Genomic DNA, 19364 nt, shown 5'->3' with positions numbered 1-19364 from the left:
TGGGCTTTGAGTCGTGCTTGCCAGCTTTCAAACTCTGCCAGACTCCATTCGAAAATGTCAGGCACAGAGACTTTACGTAATTTGCAGCCATCTCACTGGCCTATTTATCCTTGTATTACCAAATTGAATCAAATATGAGCTGTGATGAATAACGGCTGGGAAGCCATTGAGGAATGGAGTATGAAAGAAAAGCGGGATAAGGGGGAGACAGAGGAAGTCGGAACACTGTGGCTTTCTACAGAAGACGAGGCTGATTCGCTCGCGCTCTTCCCAGCTGCCATTTTGCGCGAGTACATTAGTCCATTCCTCAAAAGCGACCGTGCCGCTCGCCGAGGAGCAGCTGCAGTGATTCCGCCCCGCGTCTCCTGGGGAGGGTTCTTATTCTCAATTAAGCCCTTTGCTGATACAGAAGAGGCCCAGATATTCTCCTCTCCATCTATCACGGTTCCACTGAGAAGCATGAGTGGCTGCCAGCTTTGGCTTCAGGTCCCCAGTGTGTGTACAGCTGGATAAATCGCAGATCCACTCCAGCCAAACCTCACATCACAGATATCAGGCATCAGTGTCTGTATAATAGCATGTTTCTTGTTCTAGAGGCGAGTTAATGACACATATCACAAAACGGATAGTTCCTGTCATTCATGCTGATTGGTCAATAAGAAAACCTTAAGAAAACCCTGTTACCCATACTAAAACCATGCTTCTGAAGGCCCTACTGCTTTATTATTCTGTCCTTTTGCTGATATGGTGAGGGAGAAGTTTAATGCTTCCTTCGGGAAGAAAGTTTGAGTAATGCATGAAGAGGTTCGACAAGGTCTCAAGCTGCCATTTCTGATTTTTTTTTTTTTTGTTTGTTTTTGTGTCATAGCTTGCGGTGCACTAGTTAAAGATTCTGAATGATTCTTAAAAGACTTCAAACATAAAAATCATTCTGTCGCTGTAATAGTTCCTTAAAACTCAAAAGGGGCTTGTTAGAAGTGGTGGAATCCTACCAATACGGAGATGTTAAAATGAGGTCATTTAGACTAGCACACAGCAACATCCCTAATATGCAGAAAGAAAGAAAGAAAGAATAAATGTATAATTCAAAAATAATTCTGGAGGCTTGTTTGACTTTGATCAAAGACAAGTTATCTAATTCCTGAAGAAAATACTTCAAATCGTAACATAAATATTACCATCTCCCTTTAACATTTTACATTAGAAGATCTATAAAGATAATATTAAATTTTTCCACTGAGCACTAGCTTGGCATGTGTCTCTCACCATTTTTATTATTTGCCATAAATCAGGGATTTTTGTTTTTGATCTCTTCTGCTTTCAGTTCTCCAAACTGCAAATTCATCCTCCCCTCCGGAGTCAGGAATGTGGGCATCCTATCGGTTCACATAGACTCTCTGTTTTTCAGAATGTGTTAATGAAGGAATAAGAGAGCTAACAGTGAACACAGCTGTGGACTCCACACATTTCAGTTGTCAAAATCTCTGACGCAATTCAGCTTTACAAAAGTCCTTGTATAGGGGATTTTCATGGCAGAATCATCTTCAACTACCCAAACTGTGATAGATAGCGCACACAGCCAATTATCAAGAATCGTAAAGGACATTCTGCTAACACGTTATTGAAATGAACAAATGTGTAATTCATTTGGCATGATGAACCATCAAAAAACAATGCTTTTGGTAACACTTTAGTATAGGGACCAATTTTCACTATTATCTAGTTGTTTATTACCATGTTTATTATTAACATATTAGCTTTTTATTAGTGCTTATAAACCACATATTCTGATATTCTACACCCCTAATCCTACCCAATACCTAAACCTTACTAACTATTAATAAGCAGCAAATTATGAGTTTACTAAGGCAAAAGTCATAGTTAATGGCAAGAACTGGCCCTTAAAATGAAGTGACCATACTTTATCTTGTTTAATGTTAATTTCTACGTATGGTGTTGATATTTGTTAACAAAACACCAAGATGTTTTGCCATAGATAAATTTAAAATTAAGAGAAAGCTAACGAAATAAACTTTTTTTTTCAATGTTGTGTCTGAAAACGATCTTGTCGAAAAGAGCTCAAGTAGCCTACTGTTGCTATGGTTACCTCCTCGTGAAAACAATTTCTGCTCTTGAGCATCTTCAGTAACTTTTAAGGTTACTGAAACTGCAACAAAACCTCGGTTGAAAAATATAATTATCCAATTGTAAGAATTTGACGTACAACCTTTTGACTTCCAGTACTTTTATAAGTGGTGTCATTTTCTTCTAATTTGAAGTTTGTACATCCTAACACTGTACATTTCAACATAACATATTCACAATGAACAGAATGAATGTGACAGCCTGTTAAAACAGGAAACAGCTGATTACATTCACTTAGTGTGAGACTGAACCCAAACGAAAGACATACACATTAACATCAAAAATGTTCTTGGGACTAGACTCACCTCCCCCAAGGCATTTAAAATAACACAAGCCGTTCTGATCTGGAGTTTGGGTGTGAAAATAATCCCAAATAGCAACTTGTCCTAAAAATAAGCTGGCAATACTTTTACAAAATGTGACACCAAAAAGCCTGTGATTTATACTTTTTGTCCATTATGAGAAGTGCAGCATTTGATATCCTTTATTTCTCGTAGGAAGACTCAGTCATTTAGAGTAAATACTTCAAAAGCAGTGGCAGCTGTGCCAACACTCTCGCACTCAGGCCAATTACTGCCTGTCACTATGGTTACCCCCTCTAGCACCTCAGCTCGTGACAGTTCCGGATGAGGGCTTAGGCACAGATGAAAAGGCCCGAGAGCGCGGCCAACCAGGCCGAGTCAGCCCAGTGCATTACGCCGTTTCAAATCAAAGACAATGGAGCCAAACATTTTGGATATCAAAACAACAGTCCACCTCTGGATTAAGTTTAATTTGCCCATAATGGGAGGAACTCTCTGCTCCGGGTGTCTGTGTCGGGGAGTTTCGGATCTATGCAGATTTACAGCATTAATGGTTTTAAGTCAGGTCTCTGTATCCAATGCTCTATTTTTATAGGAAGGCATTACAGTAACAGAACACTTTTAGAACCCTTTCTTTATTATAACCACTGATTTATGATGGAGAACTGGATTGCTCATGACATCATAAAAGAGAAGCCGTCATGCCGCCATATTGGTATTCCCCAGTATTCCCATACATTTTATTGAATTAATAGGATAGAGTATGAATTTAATGAGAAAACATCACCTAACAAGCCAGCGTTTTTAAATCTGAAGCATCCCAATACATTCTTACAATGCAAAGATGTTAAACAGCTGTTTTTTAAAGTCTGGAATTTCCCCTGCTTATTAAAAATGTATGTTCATTACAGTAGCGGACGTCAGATCAACACAAACATCAGATGGACATGACCTCAACATATATATAAAAAATGACTCATACTGAAATCTGAAGATTTATGCTTTATATAAAAAGTCACACGCATGACTTCATTCACCTTGCAGTTATTCATGGTTTATAAAATTTTGTTATAGTGTTTTTTTATTCGTACAGCAGGCTTACTGCAAATGTTTCGACAATGATTTCATTAACAGCCTTTGTTTTAAATCAGGTAATGATTTAAACGGTGACTCAATTCTCAATATACATAACTTTTTACATTGAAACCGTAATGCTAGTAAACATATCTGCGTGATTTTGGAGAGTCTGAAATATATGTTGCTCAATCAGGACATAAACAAATGCACACATCATAATTTATTAAGAGAAATAACTGACTAAAATCACATACAGTACAGACTTCAAGACATGAAGCTCTATTTCCAAGATGATGCATGGTAAGCTAAGCTTTTCATTTCATGTATGTATTGCATGGATGTATTATCCACTGTATATTCAAATCATCATTTTTGATAATAATACGTTCATGTTCATTAATTCCTGAAAAATTGCATACATAAAGAAATTGGCTAGATTATAAACTTTGGAAAGAGTATTATTATTCCAGTCACAAAAAAATAATTGTCCTAAAGGCTTGACAGATTATAGATCTGTTTCCTTGACCTTGCTTACAATCAAGGTATTTGAGAAATTCGTAAAAGAGGTACTATTGGAACAAACTACACCATTTCTCGACCTGATGCAATTTGGGCGGGAAGAGGTGTGCAGGATGCAACACTGACCTTATTGGAACTGTTGTACAAACATCTGGAGAGTAGTAGTAACCACGCAAGGTTATTATTTGTAGATTTTTCGTCAGTGTTCAACACCATTCGACCAAACTTGTTGGTTCACAAGCTTAGGTCGAGTTTTTTTTATGGATGCAAGAATGGCTGCTTGGTTGCTAGATTTCCTTACAAATAGGTCTCAAAGGGTAAGGGTTAATGGCTTGCTGTCAGATCCTATAATCACATCTATTGGCTCCCCACAGGAGTGTGTATTTTCTCCTCTCCTCTACATCCTATACACAAATGAGTGTCATAGTCAGCTTGAGAATCGGTATATTCTTAAGTTTGCTGATGATGCAGTTATTGTGAGTTTGTTGGTTGGTGAGGAGAGGGAAAACGAGCCAATAGTTAATTATTTTTTCTGAATGCTGAGAAAAGCAAGGACATGTGCACTGACCTGCGGCGAAATCAGACAGCAGTTCCATGTACTTTTGTCGATAAGCAGATGATTGAATTGGTTGATAGTTATAAGTACCTAGGTACTATCATTGATAAACTAAATTTTGCAGAGAATATGAATAGATTGTGCATGATAAGCCAACAAAGACTTTGTTTACAGAAATTAGCAACATTTTATATTATTTTTATTGAAAGGACACTGATGATTGCTTTTTATTCAGCATATATTTAATTAATTTTAACTTTTTCATTGATTTGTTGGTTTGCCTCTTTAAAGGTCAAACAGAAAAAATTTCTGTTAAAGGTTGTAAATAATTGCAGTAAGGTATTGGGTGTGAAATTGCCTGAGTTGCCAGATTTGTTTGATATTCAGATGATAAAGAAAGTGCATCACATTATATCTGATGCATCTCACCCTCTTTACGATTAATTTCAGACCCTCCCTTCAGGATCTTTGTACAGGGTCCCTTTAGTCAAGACTAACGGATTCAAATTTTAGTTTGTTCCATATGCGATTAAGGTGCTTAATTTAAATAGGAAGAAAATGTATATAATTTCCCAATGTGCTATTAATGTTGTGTATGTATTTGTCTTGTATGTGGAGATATCATGCTGCAGAACAAATTGCCCCTAGAGAAAACAATAAAGTTTTTACAATTACAATATTTTGTGTTGGATCAGTTAACATTTACGTTAACTGTGTCGGCAGTGCACAGCAGAAACACCCCCCTTAACGATTTAAATATACACCATTGTGTACCAGGTATGGTATAAAAATCTAATATATATATATATATATATATATATATATATATATATATATATATATATATTTTTTTTTTTTATGTACTATCAATTTAGATTTAATTATTATCATTATTATAATTATTTCTGGCCAACATTATGCCAGAATTTTTTTTATATTTTATTCATACATTTTGACTAAAACAATAACAAAATATTTCTGTAGCACCATGTAAGCTAGTCTGCCTTCGTGTAACTGTATATTAAGCATTAAAAAAAATTTAATTGGCCCTGATTGCATCACATCATGCAGCATCGGGTTAGGACAGAGTGTGAACAGAGTTATTTTAACCTGACATGGTATTATGTTTTTGCTCTATTACGGCTATGGCACTGAATCACCTGTGCTTTCCCTTTAAAAGAGAGACATTAAAAGATCTTTCTCTCTTTTCCATAAACCTACTTTGCCTGTCTTTTCAAGCTAGCTGCATCTGAAATATAATTGAAACCTAATCTCCACAGAGCTGAATTCTAAACTTACTTTGAGGGGGCAGAGAAAGCAGGAAGTGGACTAATCCCCTTCCTCTCCAGAGAAAGGTCAAGCAGCTCTCTAATATGCAGGACGCTGTCCTGTCCCTCAGAGCATCTCTAGTGAAGGCTGAAAGCACTCGATTTATTCCCTCATACTCTGTCGCCATAGCTTACCGAGACCACACAGGTCTCTGCTGCCATGCCCGATTTAGCCACCCTGCTAAATAAGTACCTGTGCCCCACAGCTATCATTAGAAGGAGACGTATTTCCCAAACAAACCGCTGTTGATGTGGGAGGTGGAGGGTGCGGACAGCTTTGAGCAAGCATGATTTAGCTTGTACGCTGGCGGGTATAAACCTTGCCCCTAAGAGCGTGTGAGTGAGAGATAGACGACTGCTAGCTGAATGGACTTGACAGAAGCACTTTATAAAAAAAACATGTCTGCCAAATCAAACATATTGACTGTGCTCAAGGGTCCAATAAATTTAAACCCATGGTCTGATTTTTCTTTCTCCCGCTCCTATAGCGACAGACATGGACAATGGATACGCTCTCTCAGGACGTTTCCTGCAGGTCCTTACAGTGGAATATTCTGCAGGCGAATGTAGAACAAAACACATCCTCTGAACCTACAACATGATTACCTTTCTCTACTTTGTGCACCTGATGGGGTGAGTTTGAGCAATGTAGACATAAAGGCTCTAAACAATGGAGTAATTTGTGGAGATTAACCTGGCATTCATGGCTTCCCCAGAACATGAATAACAGGGACGAGGTGGACAGCAATTAGCAGAAAGCAAGCTAAAGCTGGAGAGAGTGCTAATCCATCGTCTATATTGTGTATGTGGATTCATATGCACTATAAATTGAAAGTAAATTATAATAATAAACTTACTACAATGTAACTACAAAGAATTAATCTGTGAACATAGTTTTTAAGTAATAATAGTAAGTTGCGTTACTACTGTTAAGGATAAATACAACGAAAAAAAAAATTTCTGTCAATTTAAATAAAAAATAAAAACATTTCTTCTATGTTTTAATTTTAATAGTAAATCCCCTTTGTTTTCCAAAAAACGAGTTTACTTAATTTTCATTAATTAAAAGACAAATAAAATTAATGTTATTTACATTTTTATTGTTATCAAATCAAGGCATGAAACGCACAGAATTTGAGTGGAAAAAAATCATTAGGCTTCTTTAAGAAAAAATGTATTAAATTGTTTTATGCGTTCAAATAATTAGACATGCTATAAAAGAATTTGGTAACAACAAAAAAATATGGTGAGAAAAAAACAAAACATTTCATAGGGCCCTAATCATGTAATTTTTGTTAAACTTTAATTACATTGATTTGAAAATGTATAAGTTTCATTATTTTAATTAGACGTTCTTTATGATTAATAAACTTTAATTTAAATATAATAAAGAGTTGTGGAGTAAAATTAAAATGGAAAACACAGAGTCCAAAAAAATTAAATAACTGAATTTGGAAATGAATAAAATGGAATTTAGGAAAAGATTTATCTGATTTCATAGGGCCCTATTAGATTAAATTAAATTTAAATTTTAAATTAAATTGATTTCAAAATGTACTACTATTATTATTATTATTTTTACTACTATTGTTTCAGTACCATTTTTTTGTAAATAAAGCACTATTTTAGATTTTGTTCAGTATCCATTTTAAAGCTATCGCTTAATTAATCAGTATCGGCCAATGTGGTCCAACCTAGCTATCGGTATCGGCAAAATCCAATTTCAAACAACAGAAACTGTCAAATATAAGAAGGAAAACAGTTTAATTGAGAGTTTGTCTGCATTAAATTACAGTATGTGTGCACAGAGTAGAGCCCAACCGATATATATCGCCTAGATAAGCCTGTCGCAAATATATCTGTAACGATAGATATGCCACTGATATGAACTTCGTTTTTTTACAGAACATATTAAACAGATTAAATGCTTCTGAATGGTGAAATTACTTAGTTTGTCCAGCAGAGTATGATCCATTGTTTGCTACTGTTCTATTTATTATATTCTGATACAAAGTTCAAATGAATTTCAATGGTCATCTCCTGTTGCAGCGCAGACACAGTGTCAGCATAGTTTGTCAGTACAGTCAGTAATGTAGCAGATTGAGAAGTTAACATCTTTCTGCAGTTTAATAGACTGCAGTGCAGTGGTGGCTTGAGCCTGCTGAATGGTGATTTAACACTGTTGTCAACTAGTTGGAGAGACTCAATGCTAAGTAAATAAACAACAAATGGCCCCTTCTTTTACTCTCACAATAAGCTTATCATATCATAAAAGGATTTTATGGAATGTGTCTTATTTTTGATGAATAAATAAAAAACAGGTCAGTACATACATATATAGACTGTGCCTGTGAATATTAAACTTCAAAAAGACAATTTAAATACAAATGCTCTGAATTTTCATTGGATTACCAGAAAATACACAACACATAGTTAAATAATAATAATAATAATTATTATTATTATTTATGAATTTTAGAGATTTACATTTGGAAAAGCTGTGCTTCCAGCATAAACCTGCCCATGTTGGTTTGGCAGCAACTGGCTTGCCCTACACCAATACCTTGTTTAAGTTCTTAATTCAAGTTATATATAATTTGTTCTATTTGTGTTATTTAAAACAAGTGAAGTTTACTCTTAAGTGCACAGATGTTAAGACTTATTTTGAATAATAAAAAACTTGTTTAATTGTTAAAAACCTTGTCTCCACTACATAGGCCTATGTTTGTCACATCGTTATATGTGTTTGATCACCACATTTGAGTTATCATTGCAAAAAAAATTATATATATATATATATATATATATAATCTGTAGTGTGCCAAGGAGCCTGATAGCTTTAAAAACATTCTTATCCAAATGATATTCCTCTACTCTATCCACTTGCAGATACACAGATTTTTCTGGCTGAGATAAATTAGCTTTTTTATGGATTGTTAATTAATAGGTGACCTTTGTTGAGCGAAACTTATGTAAATAGAAGCGTTCAAGGGTTTGTTAAGATTTACGCAATAACACGACCCTTGGTGGCAGCATCTAAACAGAACCCACACAGTCTTCATGCGCTCCCACGGGCCCTGATCTTCTTTCTGCCTGGAGGGTCTGGCCCAGATGGCCCTGACTGGGGGGCCCCTCGAGTCAATGAGCTTTGCCCTCTGGCTGTTTATATGACCCCCCAGATGCAGAGCCCCTCTGCTGGCCCATGAAAGAGATGAGGAGAAATTGTCAGGATGCGCGGAGCGAAGCAGAGTGATATCAGCATGGCACTGGTGTAACCTTCTCTTCAACAGATGGTGTCATGATTAGAACAGGGTCCTCTCACCTCAGGGACCCTCTGCTGAGCATTGTGCCTTTAGGCAAAGCCGGGGTCTGGCAGACCCGCTGCGCTCAACCATTGATGCTGTCGTCCAGCCAGTCAGACAGAGGCACCATGCTGGCAGTGATGGGTGCCCACCCAGGGTGGTGTAAAGAGCACGGGCAGCACTTGTAAACACCCCAAACGAGGGAATTCGTGAAAAGTCAGCTACTGGAAATGTGATGAGGGGGCAACAGCCAGAGGGGTTTGGAGAGCTGTGGGTGCGTGTATGTATCACAGTTGTGTGCCATTCAGAATTGAACTGAGAATTTTTTTATTTAGGATGTTCAGGATGTACAATGTACAATGCATGTCCAGACAGACAGATGGACATGTATTTCTGGGAATTGGGCATGGGGTGCAAGAAGGGGTTGGTCTAAGAAAGAATGGCAGCCGAGACATGTGGCATGAATGCAGCATGGGCCTTGTTAGGAACGTAGGGCAACATCTCGCACTCTCCATCCAAGCTCGGAGGATTTAATAGACTAGAAGCCTGGCTGAGTTTTAATTAGCCTTTTGAACAATGTGAGATTATGCACTCGGTTGTCCAGGGATTTCTGATAATAAAACAGAGATGATTGAAAAATAAATAAAGGCCCTAAAACTTTGAAACAGTTTGTACCGGCAGTCTGCCAAACCACACAAGCCTGCACTTGCTCAGTCTCTCTCTCTGGCTCCCACTACTTGTTCCCCCCTGTTCCTTTCTCTCCCCAACCATCCCACAGTAAAATCCAATTACTCAACACTAACTCTTATGAATGCCTCACAACTTTATGATGAATAAATTATAAGCGGGAAAGCAGCGAAAAGCACCTGAAAGAGTTTAATGATTCATTCAAACTTAAGGTGCACTGAATGACTTTTTCCCAATACTCAAATCAATTCCTTTGCTCGTGCATGTAGCTTCTTGTTTTATCGAAGACACTAAAACCACATCAATGCATCAGAAGTAAATGCCCAAAAATGGAGTATAGTGTCAAGATGCAAGGGTATGACATCCAGGCGGGGGGTGTGGGTGGGGAGGGTTATCTCTTCATTCATAAAAAGGTTGTTAAAAGCAGGCGTCCTCAGGATGGATGTTTGTACAATTCCATCAGTTGATGTGAAAGTCCCAGACAGCCCCTTTTCCTTTTCACTCCAAATCTAAATAACGAACTCCAAGCAGGTTCAAGGGAGGAGAGCGGTCTTTGATGGCAGGCGGTTTAAATGGGGACAGAAGAGCACACAGCGTGCTCTGCGACTGACATTTAACCCAAGGCTCAAGCTGCTGTTTCTGAGATGTGTCGCACCCAGCCAAAATCTCCATGTATTCACACAGCTTAAAAACTTGAGCATCGTCCTTCAGGGAAATGAAAAGGAAAGCAAATGCAGCTGCATCTTCAAAAGGTCCTGCTTGTCCCATGACTCATATTTTCTCGTCACGCTGTGAAAGGAAGTACGGTCCCTCTCCGACAATCTGTCTGGACCTGCCCCATGGAAAACAGCTTGCTGCCTGGTAGCCGAACATGTGGACTAAACTAACAAAAGAACCAGAAATATTAAGAAGTCAACTCAAAACAGATTTTATCAACTCAAAGGAACAGAAGGAGCACAGTTTATCTCGGCAGTATTGAACGTACGGTATAACCAGAGAACAAAGTGTGTGATTGATGTACACAGCTTATGATACGAATATTTTAAATGCAAAACAAATCATTCATATCGGCAGTGACTGTTAAAAGACACAGATCAGATGGCCATTAGTTTCTTGTAAAATATTGCAGATGCTGCTGACAACAAACTAAGATCAAAGGCATCTTTACAAGACAAATCTGACAAACATATACATCAATAGATAACATCAAATTTGGATCTTACATTTTCACGGGAGAATGAAATCAAGAAGATCTACTATTTATCATTAGTGGTACTTCATATGGCATTTACAATTTTCCTATGAATACTTATATATATATATATATATATATATATATATATATATATATATATATATATTGTCACGGGAGGAGCACAAGACAGACACAGTGGGCGTGGCGTCAGGCCTCGGAGAGGCTTTTATTAACAGAAATCATAAAACAAAGGGAATAAAAGTGGCCAAAGGGGGAAAGTGTCCAAAATAACAGGGAATCTGGTGTCCTCGTCGTGCTGCGGGATTTGTGTAGGTCGGGCAGTGTTCATCGAGGAAGGGTCCAGGTAAGGGGCGGAGTCCGGCGGCCGCACGCGCTCCCCTCCTTGGTCCGGGGCGCGAGGGGCGGCGGCTTCATCTAGCGGCCACATCTCTCTCGTCGGCCGCGGCGCTGGTAGGGGATGGACGGCCCGGCATCCTGGCCCGTCGGCCGTGTATACGGGTGCGGTTCCCTTCCGGATCGCGGGTCCGGCAGCTCACGTCTTGGTGGCGCGGGAGTCCCTCAACGCACCCTTCCTGGACCCACGAGGACACCAGTGTGCATGCACGGGGAAGAGACCGGTCTCCTGAGGAGAGGCGCGTTGGGCTTTTAAACAGCGGCGGTAATGAGGCTCCACTTCCTTCAGGTGTGCCCCATCACACGCCGCCAGCCCTGACTCGTCCAGCGCCCCTCCTCTCACACACCCACTCCAGTCGGGAGCCTGGTGAAGGGCGGCGATTTAGGACGGGGTGCCGGTGACAATCAGGGAGGAGGCAGCTGACTCGTCACATTCCCCCTCCCAAGCGACATCCCCGTCCCCAGGGCGCCACCCACACGGGAGTGCTACCATCCTCAACCAGGCTCCAAACGGTCGGAGTGGGCGGGGCTTCCTCTCCGGGCGGTCCTCCCTCTCGCAGCGCACCAGAACAGGGACAGAGAAACCGGGTTTTAGTGACAGCCTCAACCAACCACCGGGCAAAATGACAATGGAAAAGTCACTTACCCCTTGTGTGGCTGGGAGGCTGTCCCCAGTTTTCCTCCGTCCCAGTCTGGGTTCTCACGAACGTTTGCAAGCGAGAGGGAGTGACGTCACCAGACGTTTCCCAACTGCGCTGTCTAGGCTCCGCCTGCCCGCATTCTCCACCAGTGTCACGGGAGGAGCACAAGACAGACACAGTGGGCGTGGCGTCAGGCCTCGGAGAGGCTTTTATTAACAGAAATCATAAAACAAAGGGAATAAAAGTGGCCAAAGGGGGAAAGTGTCCAAAATAACAGGGAATCTGGTGTCCTCGTTGTGCTGCGGGGTTTGTGTGGGTCGGGCAGTGTTCACCGAGGAAGGGTCCAGGCAAGGGGCGGAGTCCGGCGGCCGCACGCGATCCCCTCCTAGGTCCGGGGCGCGAGGGGCGGCGGCTTCTCCTAGCGGCCGCGTCTCTCTCATTGGCCGCGGCGCTGGTAGGGGATGGACGGCCCGGCATCCTGGCCCGTCGGCCGTGTAAACGGGTGCGGTTCTCCTCCGGATCGCGGGTCCGGCAGCTCACGTCTTGGTGGCGCGGGAGTCCCTCAACGCTCCCTTCCTGGACCCACGAGGACACCAGCGTGCATGCACGGGGAAGAGACCGGTCTCATGAGGAGAGGCGCGTTGGGCTTTTAAACAGCGGCGGTAATGAGGCTCCACTTCCTTCAGGTGTGCCCCATCACACGCCGCCAGCCCTGACTCGTCCAGCGCCCCTCCTCTCACACACCCACTCCAGTCGGGAGCCTGGTGAAGGGCGGCGATTTAGGACGTGGTGCCGGTGACAATCAGGGAGGGAGGCAGCTGACTCGTCACATTCCCCCTCCCAAGCGACATCCCCGTCATCAGGGCGCCGCCCACACGGGAGTGCTACCATCCTCAACCAGGCTCCAAACGGTCGGAGTGGGCGGGGCTTCCTCTCCGGGCGGTCCTCCCTCTCGCAGCGCACCAGAACAGGGACAGAGAAACCGGGTTTTAGTGACAGCCTCAACCAACCACCGGGCAAAATGACAATGGAAAAGTCACTTACCCCTTGTGTGGCTGGGAGGCTGTCCCCAGTTTTCCTCCGTCCCAGTCTGGGTTCTCACGAACGTTTGCAAGCGAGAGGGAGTGACGTCACCAGACGTTTCCCAACTGCGCTGTCTAGGCTCCGCCTGCCCGCATTCTCCACCAGTGTCACGGGAGGAGCACAAGACAGACACAGTGGGCGTGGCGTCAGGCCTCGGAGAGGCTTTTATTAACAGAAATCATAAAACAAAGGGAATAAAAGTGGCCAAAGGGGGAAAGTGTCCAAAATAACAGGGAATCTGGTGTCCTCGTCGTGCTGCGGGATTTGTGTAGGTCGGGCAGTGTTCATCGAGGAAGGGTCCAGGTAAGGGGCGGAGTCCGGCGGCCGCACGCGCTCCCCTCCTTGGTCCGGGGCGCGAGGGGCGGCGGCTTCATCTAGCGGCCACATCTCTCTCGTCGGCCGCGGCGCTGGTAGGGGATGGACGGCCCGGCATCCTGGCCCGTCGGCCGTGTATACGGGTGCGGTTCCCTTCCGGATCGCGGGTCCGGCAGCTCACGTCTTGGTGGCGCGGGAGTCCCTCAACGCACCCTTCCTGGACCCACGAGGACACCAGTGTGCATGCACGGGGAAGAGACCGGTCTCCTGAGGAGAGGCGCGTTGGGCTTTTAAACAGCGGCGGTAATGAGGCTCCACTTCCTTCAGGTGTGCCCCATCACACGCCGCCAGCCCTGACTCGTCCAGCGCCCCTCCTCTCACACACCCACTCCAGTCGGGAGCCTGGTGAAGGGCGGCGATTTAGGACGGGGTGCCGGTGACAATCAGGGAGGAGGCAGCTGACTCGTCACAATATATATATATATATATATATATATATATATATAAAACATACAACAAGTTAAAGTACTACAATTACTAAACTAAACTCTTTAGGAAAAATAATGTCTTGGCAACTAAATGACATGCAGTTGAAGTACTGCAATTACTAAAACTGAAAACCTAATAAATATAAAGTCAAATAAAAATGACTAAAATTATGAAATAAGAGATCATTTAAAATATTAAATATTATGACATTACTAAATGAATGAACACTGCTTGCACACACCTAGAAAGCAATGACATAGCAACCAGTAAAATCACCCCATCCATCAGCCACCCAGAACACCCAAGCAATGCCTTAAATAGCTCAAACACCCTAGAAGTGGCCTAGCAGCACTAGAGGCAGGTTTACATACTAGTTTTGCAAAAGCCAATAGGGCCCAACATGTAACCATGATGCACTCCAAACCTGCTGACAAAGCTGAAGCGAATGTCAGCCCTGTTGTGATATGGAGGACACTCTCAGATTTGATGCAGCCTGTGGTGCTAAATAAAAACATGCAGACACATAGCTGCCTCAGATCTGCTTGTGTATGCGTTGATATCACAGCAAGCGACACTGCCACACAACCCCATTCATTTTCTCTAACATACTTTTCATGTACTAACACCCTCCAGCAGACACACTACACAAGTTTCTCCTAAATCACCCTATGCGTCGCCGGAGGTTGATTTATACCCCTGCAGACTATGATTTAAAACACATGGGACCGAACGTGTGTGACTCAGTCAGCATATAGTTGGTGAGAGTACATACTGCTAGCGTCGTCGCTACATGTGTGGGTGAAACTCATTAACGTCTAGCGTTGACCCATATATGCAACAGCGGTGTGGTTTGCTAGCGCTTCCGGTGTTGCGCATGCTGTGTAGCAACTGCTTCATCTCTCCAAGTGTCAGCGGCAAGGCCGAGCTTCACATGACTCACAGGCAGGGACAGATAATTGCATTAAAACCCATGCAGCTGCATTACAGACCCAGGTGCTCCCAGGTCCACAGGGAAAACGGAGAGCCACATCCGCCTGGGCAGCCAGGAAGAGGCAGACGAGCACAGCAGTTTCTTATAACAGCACTGCTCAGGGAGAATTTTGCTGCTACTTACACAAATTGAAAACAGATGCTCATTTGAGGGGAAGATATCCAGCAGATACATGAACAATTACAACGATCAAGTTAGTAGATCAATATGGTTTAATACATTTAAAATACTAATACTAATACTAGCAACTAGGGTTGGGTTATGTCCACAAAATTGTCATCTGAAAATCTCTACAGTGAAATGACAGTGATGACGACATCGGGAGGAAAGGAGGAGTTAGGGGGTGTGCCCGAAGCGTGAATCCATATTCAGAAAAGCACGGAAAACAAAAAACGATTGCTAACGGTTGCCTGTTAAATTACAGTAGCTACAAAAAATTTTACTTACCACATAAACAGAGTAAGGAGAGATGACAGAGGACGATGGTGAATGATTTGCAACAAGTTTGTTACTGCCGCTAACAGAGTTATGTGGAATTGCGAATCTCAAAAATGAAAGGGATTGTGCATTCAAAAGCAGCTTCAATGCCAGGCATAATACTTACTTTTTTGGACTTTGGTGTTTAAAGTGATCTAGACATTGGATTTACCCAAGTAACAAACTCCTTTACACACAGACACGCACATTCACTAGATGTCCTCATCACAAGGCCTTTAAACAATCCTGTTTAGCCTCTATTTCCCAGCGCTCTGTAAACGCCCAGTAGATGATTCAATACATTTCTATTAGCATTTTTAAAGTGAATTAGCACTCAGTAAATTGCTGTGACCCTCAATAGAAATTAAATTGCTTCAGTCTATCAGACCATCAGTGTGATTACATTTGTTGGCTGTGGAATCTTTTCAGCTTTAAACACAATTATGGTATTGTTTGTTGGCTTAATGTCTGTGAAATGGCCAAAATGCAGATTGCCGCATAAGGCGTCTTAAAGGTCAAAGAAAGCTCTGTGAGACAGGAATAAATAAGGAATACAGTCAAAATACAGAGCTTAGCATATTTTAAATAAGTTAACTCGTTTTACGACCACAAGACTTAATGTGATCAGTAAATCAAATGTTGCTAATGGCGGGTATATTAAAGTACTTACTTTCTTATTGACTCTAACGGCAATGCATTAACACAAATGCGGGGTGTTCGGAATCGTTAAACGACACTTAACGCTTTAATCAAAACATTTGTCCAAACCCATATTCCTCGCTTAAGCTTTAAATCCCAGTAGGACTATAAGACCTCTTAGCAACATGAAGAGAACTCTCCTGGTTCGAGAGCGACGTTCAGTGCTCACCCAGTGTTTTTGGCCTTACCCTCTGTGGTTTTTGCTTTTGAGAGGCCAATCGACTCTTTCTCACCCTATACAATCTGTCCATTTTCCCTGTCATTCATCAACCTTTTCTTTGCTCTTTAGTTTGTTCCAGTAATGGCTTTGAACAAGGCTACTTGAAACTGTGCCAGATTCAAAAAGTGAGAGAGCGAGAGAGACAAAGAGGGAGGAGGGCGCACAGAGAGAGAGAGAGAGATGGCGTTTTGATTATTTTTCTAAATGACACTTCAGCCATCCACCCCGGCTGTGTAATTGTGATTACTGTGCCTCTATTTTTGGGTGGCAGTGCTGCGAGCCAGCAACAGTAAATAGCTGATGCTCTCCTCTAGCTTTAAGAGGACATAGGTGCAGGGGGCTGAGCAAGGTGAAACACCAACCGTCTCCCGTCCCCCATGCTCCAGACCCGCTAATGCACCATCCCTTAACCGAAGAGATGCCACATTTGCTGATCTAAGGTCAGATAGAAGAGCCAATTTAGGCTCTAGATAACCACGCTGCTAAACTGTTATCGTAACCCAATGGTGGCCATGTGTGTGTGTTCCTCCGTAATTTCCAATGTAAACAGGCAGAAGTAACTGCAACAATCCGATCTTTCATATTGCAGTTAATCTAGTTTGCCGTGGAGTTAGCAAAGCACAGAGAAATGACTGTTCAAATTACGAAAACGAGAGGCAAAAGATAGTCCCTCGCTCTATTCTTCCTGGAGGCTGGAATGGGCTCTTGGCAGACATTTAAATGTTCTCTTACACTCGCCACTGTTGTTTAGCGCATGAAGGTCAGCCTCGCTGCCGAAGGCTGAGGTTACTATGGCGATGAAGTTAAGGGGACAGGTCTGTTGAAGGAGGGTGCTAACACAGCCAGACGTGTGACCCCCCAGCATTCAAGGTCATTCCTGAAAAAAAAAAGAAAGCACTCCCCTCTGAATACAAAGTCATGCATTCAAATGAGATTGTTTTGTAATGTCTTTTCTGTTTTTCCCCCAGAGAGCAGAGGTGGATGTGGAGTGTGCTAGCCACGGGATGTCTTCAGACCGAGCCGGTGGCCACATGACGACCATTCACCTTTAAGACTTTTCGCCTACTTAAGTTACCACAGCAACGTTTCCACCAACCACTTAATTACACGTTGTACATTTTGGCCAACGCTATAAGTATTGCACTCCTGCCTGTGACACTAATGCTACAATAAATTGTTCCATTTGTAGCTTTAAAGGGGTCAGAAAAAAGTACAGCCAGAAACTGTAACCAGCAAGTTGCAACAAAAGGTCAAAGGTCAAATTAAATGACTGAACCCATTCAGACACACTCTTCCTATAATTTAGACTTAATATCATGGCTTGATATGTACTGGAATGATTCTTGGTAGATGTCATATTTAACTTGAGCAAAAATGTGTCTTCAAAATGTGTGTGTGTATGTATATGTGTGTATATATATATATATATATATATATATATATATATATATATATATATATACTTCAGAAAAAGAAAAAAAAATATTTGCAGTCATGATTCATTTTTACTATATATTATAATAGCAAACAAATTAATGCACCTTTTTAAACTTCTTTCAAAAACATTAGAAAATCTTACATTTCCAAACTTTTGAATGGTACTGTCTTTTATGAAATAAGAAGAATTATCTATTTTTCTTACCCAATATTTTATTGTGTGTTTAAAATGTATGTAAAGATGCAGCTTTATTTTCTTTTGCATAAAATATGGTTTCTACATGAGTGAGGTCACATAAGGCCTTTTTTTTGGCACTATCAGGCACATTAGATGACCGGTCTCAGTAACACATGGCAAAGGAAAGAAGCGAGGATAAAACAACAAGGAAAGGAAACCATTATTCTTTTACTGTTGAGATCACTGTATCACCACCCACCCACCGCTGTTTAAGTGTCACTCTGGATAGTGTGCACTGGAGTGGATTAATGGTCTTATCACCCATTTGACAAAATAACACTTCACCTGACGTTCAACCCTCCAGTAGAGTGGAATTTTTTATTTATTTACGTTTTTTGATTTGCCTTAAATCATAGTCTGTACCTGTGACGTGATTAGTTCTCACATCCTGAGTGTGATGAGGTGTGAAAGAGTGGCAGAGCTCTGATTCCACAGTTCACACCCCAGTCACGATCACTCCTGAATCATGGCAGTTCTGCGCCGTTACAGTCACAGGAAGACACTCAGTTTCCTGCTGTGCTTTGAGGTGGTGACCTTGTATGAACTGACAGGTTTGTCTGTTCCTAAAGTACAACTTTTGAATAGTTGTCTGTTCTACATAATACAAGAATAAACAAACAGACAAAAATTATTCTGCTCTAACAGCTGTATTAATCGGTAAAAAAAATAAAAAGTAATGCCCTTAATGTGAATAACAGTCAATTAATCTTTTAAAGTCAATATGAAACAGCATTTACATCACATTTTACTTTAATTTATCTATTGGGAACCAATGGAGTCATAAAGCTAATAAAAAATAAATTTAAAAAATCCCAATTTGACCAGCAATGTGTTCCAAGTACATTACCATTTTATGCTCACCAAGGCTCATATTTTAATTTACAGTAAAAAAAAAAAAAACACAGTAAAACTGTAATATTGTGAAATACTACTACAAATAAGTTTTCTTTTTTAATATACTTTAACAGGTAATTTCTTATTGTAATTATGAAGTTTTTTTTATAAAGACATTACGATAGTCTCCAGTGTCACACGATCCTTCAGAAATCATTATACTACGCTGATTGTCATCATAGATATACAATGAGTTAAATGTAGAAAGATAAATCCAGGCAGATTCTGCAACCCTGGAAGGACACGTTTGGGTATATGATGCGTAAAATGCCAATGACGTTTTTGTAAATGACATAAAATAAAGACTGCTGCCTGCATGCCAGCTGGCAGAACCTTGAAGAGCGTGTAAGGAATG

At 41.3% G+C, this 19364-nt stretch overlaps 1 protein-coding gene across 11 annotated transcripts in view; it reads right to left on the bottom strand.

Moving 5' to 3' along the window:
• msi2b (musashi RNA-binding protein 2b) overlaps window positions 1-19364 on the bottom strand; it is a 251834-nt gene that overhangs the window by 149791 nt on the left and 82679 nt on the right. The window lies entirely within an intron of this gene.

The sequence above is a fragment of the Carassius gibelio genome, chromosome B15, assembly GCF_023724105.1.
Source record: "Carassius gibelio isolate Cgi1373 ecotype wild population from Czech Republic chromosome B15, carGib1.2-hapl.c, whole genome shotgun sequence".
NCBI lineage: Eukaryota > Metazoa > Chordata > Actinopteri > Cypriniformes > Cyprinidae > Carassius > Carassius gibelio.
This window is presented reverse-complemented; position numbering and strand designations above follow the sequence as displayed.